Here is a 3,809-nt window from a genome sequence, read left to right as displayed (position 1 = left end):
ATATATCGTGGGTGAAATGAACATGGATTGGATTGAAGTGAAGGCAACATGCATGTGCTGCATGTCGAAAGTAGTACAATCCAAACTTGATCAAATTTAGGATTAGTATTACTTTCGACATACACCACATGTTGCCTTCACTTCAATCTAAGCCATGTTTAGGCATAGCAGTAGCGTTGGTAAACCTAGCACGGAGATATAAGAGAGGACACTTCTCTCTATTAGCTAGCTAATAACAACCTAAATTAACTCCCAAAACCCCTAAACCAGCCCCTTTAAAAAAATAACCTCAGCTCCAGCCAGCTGCTGATGCGTGGATGCATTTTTGTCCCGGTTAGTGTCACCAACCGGGACCAAAAGCCCCCCTGCCTGGGCTGGCCGCAGCGGCCACGTGGAGGCCCATCTGTCCCGGTTCGTGTAAGAACCGGGACTAAAGGCCAAGGGCATTAGTAACGACCTTTTAGTCCCGGTTCCAAAACCGGGACAAAATGCCCTTACGAACCGGGACAAATGGCCTTTTTTCTACTAATAATGGACAATCCATTATTTAAGATCCAGTTTCGTTTCCCTCTTGCGTGTAGGGGTGGGAACTTTAAACGCGAAAACCAAAACCGAACCGTTTTAACCGAAGTATAGGCTAAATCGGTTTTTGGTTATTCGGTTTGGTTTAAAAATAGACATTATTTGGTGTTTAGTTTTAGGTTGGTTTTCAGTTTAGAAAAAAAGTATACACCGAATTAACCGAGTTGTGAGTCTGACACCCTCGTCTCTCTCCGGCGCAAGCAAAAAACAAGCTAGCCTATTAGTTCAAGTCGCTAGCTATCTGCGGTACTATCTAGTGTGTTGATTTGGTAATAGTGCATCGATTATAATATCTCGGTTGAATGCAAATACTAATTGGCAACTATATATTTTTTGAGATGATTGATGGCTATGTCTGTAAAAAAGTATTGCTCGTAAAAAAGTATACCAAATCGCAACATGATACATTGCTTCGACAGATGATGATGCGCACATATTTCAGTTTTCCTGTTAACCGAACAAGTCGTTCCCATATATTTTGGTTAATAAGGTTCGGTGCCAATTTTTATCGTGATTATTTCAGTTGTTATTGTACATAAACTAAAATTCAACAAACCTGATAAACCGAACAAAATTAACCATATAAACCAAACGCCCACCCCTACTTGTGTGTGTCGTGCCGATGGATATCGAATTGTCTTGTGGGGCGGTTCCACCGGTTGGTCTTGTTCAAAAACTTGCTCTACCGTGTTTTTGGATAAATGGCAAGTTTGTTGCCGGATTCTTGGAATCTATGTGAGTTGCCATTGCTCGGTACAAGTCGCGCGATATTGGGTTGATGTGTTTAATGCATCCTGGTGGTTTGTGGCCCCGTTGCTATCATCGAGTTTTGCACCTTGTGGTTTTCTATGCTAGTGAGCATGGACCAATGGAAATCTGAAGACACCCAAGCAAGGTAGGACACGACATACTAGAACAAGTACAATCCAACTTAAAAGGAAGGAAATACGAATGCCACGCCCTGCCCGGATCAACCCCTCCTGCACGCCACAACACTGCCTATCGCTATTACATGTTTTTACCCAATGTGCTAAGAGCATCTCCAGCCACGCCCCCAACAGGCCCTCAAGGGCCATTTTTTGGCACCGGCGCCCGAAAACCGGCCCAGTCGCGCTCCAGCAATGAGATAAATACATTGGAAGTCATTGAAGTTGAGACCGAAGCACAGTACGGTCATTGGACTTTGAAATACGCTCAATACGATCATTGAATACGAGCTGTAGTGATTATACGGTCACCGCATCACCGTAAAGCTTTGTATTTTGTTCAGTTGACTAGTCAAAGAGGCTATGTGACAGATAGGGCAGCTCCTGAGTTGTCTCCCTGCTCTATAGGTCCCACCTGTCATTGAGTATATAAGAGAAAAATTAAGAAATATAAATTAATGCGATGGTGGGATAAGCCTCGTGCGCTAACAACCTGGGCCGTCTCCTTTTTGTGATAATAAGTAGAGGCTTAATCTCCTTTTCCTATGTGTGTTTTTCTTTTCATTTGTGCTGTGCGTGCGAACGTGTTCGTGTGTGTTATATGTGATATTTCCTTCTATTTCTACTGTGAGTGCGTATGTTGTGTGTCTATGTGCTTGCATGCGGCCTGGACGTGATGTTCTGTGGAGGCGAGAACCATCGCAGTTGATGTGGGCCACCCCTTGTCAGCGTTAGGCCTTCTCCCGCGCAATGCTCAACAAGCTGAACAACACCGTCGTCTCAACCGACGATGTGACGCGCCTTGCCGTGAACAACCCCTTCATCGCTCACGACATGCTCATGTTTTTCTTGTGCTCACTGTCTGTTGTGGCCGACGTGCTCCTGCATGACATGCTGAGCGTCAATTCACTCCTGCATGGAGTCCTGCTCGCACATGAGCCACTCTTGATCACCTGCCAGATCAGCCCCTCGGATAACCTCATCGCCTTGCCACCATGGCCCTAGCTCCTGCCCTGCACCTTGTGCCTCCTGCCATCGTCCGTCTCGTCCATATCCTCACCCTCTCAGTCTGAGAAGATATCGCCCATTGTTGGCAGGCATGCATCCGCCTTCATAGACAACGTGTGCGGTAGGAGTACGTACTCCGTACGTGCTCGTGTTCTTTCTATCGGTACTAGCTCTAAGGCCGAGGCCGTGGTCGCCTTCGTCTCCGGCCGGTCGTCGAGCAATGATGACAAATAGGTGTTGCAAGAGATGGGGTATGGCGCCCGTTGTGGGCAAGTTTTGCCGTAGCACGACGAAACAACGTCGCCGCAGATGATGCACGCCACAGTGCAGCCGAGCGTGTGGACATGCATGTGTTGTGTACGTGTATTCTGCGGCCGAGTGTGTGTGCATGCGTCAGTGCATTGTTGTGGCCTGTGCGTGTGTGTATGAGTTGTGAGGGTGCATGTTGTGCATGCGTGACAGTTCATATAAAACGTAAAAGATCTTCTAGTTAGCATTAAGATGCACCGGCTCCAGTAGCTTGCCTGCGTAGTCTCCCGCCGAGAGGCCCCGGGCTCGAATTCCTCCTCTTCGCGCACCAAGCCTTTTTTTTATTTCATCCACTGACAGGTGGGACTCTAAGACAGAGAGAGAACGTGGCGACGTCATGCTGCTCTAGGTGCCACCTAGATTATTTGACCAGTCAACCAAGACCATGCAGATAGAATACCGAGCTATACGGTGGGTCAGTGACCGTATAATTACCATAACTCATATTTAATGACCGTATTGAGCGTATTTTGAAGTTCAATGATCGTAGTGTGCTTCGGCCTCAACTTCAGTGACCACGAGTGTATTTATCTCTCCAGCAATCCGTTTTTCGCCGGTTAGGCCCCAAATTGGCGCCGGCGTTATGGGGGGCGCCCGGGGCAATCATTTTTGGCGGGAACGAATAGCGGGCCCGCCGAGTTAGAGACCCCCCCCGCCTCGTCGTCCTCACAATGCCTCGGTTCTCGCAGGGATCAATGCCAAGGCTTCCGCCGGTCAGCCTTCCATTGATTCTCGCGGGCGGCGCGGTGAGGCGACGCGCCCCCTCCCACCACGCGTACACACCACGCCGCCCCCCGGCCGCTATATAAAGCAGCACCTCCCTCGCCGGTGGACGCACCCTCCCGCAGCCCCCCTTCCTGTGCACAGCCGCCACCGACGAACTCTTTCCTCTCTCTCCCTGTTCACAACCGCCGCAGATGATGGGCGAGAGGTTCCCCGGCGATGGGGTGGCGGCCAATGGCTTCGGCCGCCGCTAGCTGCATG

The sequence above is a fragment of the Triticum aestivum genome, chromosome 7B (assembly GCF_018294505.1).
Source record: "Triticum aestivum cultivar Chinese Spring chromosome 7B, IWGSC CS RefSeq v2.1, whole genome shotgun sequence".
Taxonomy (NCBI): Eukaryota; Viridiplantae; Streptophyta; class Magnoliopsida; order Poales; family Poaceae; genus Triticum; species Triticum aestivum.
Note: the sequence above shows the minus strand (reverse complement) of the source record.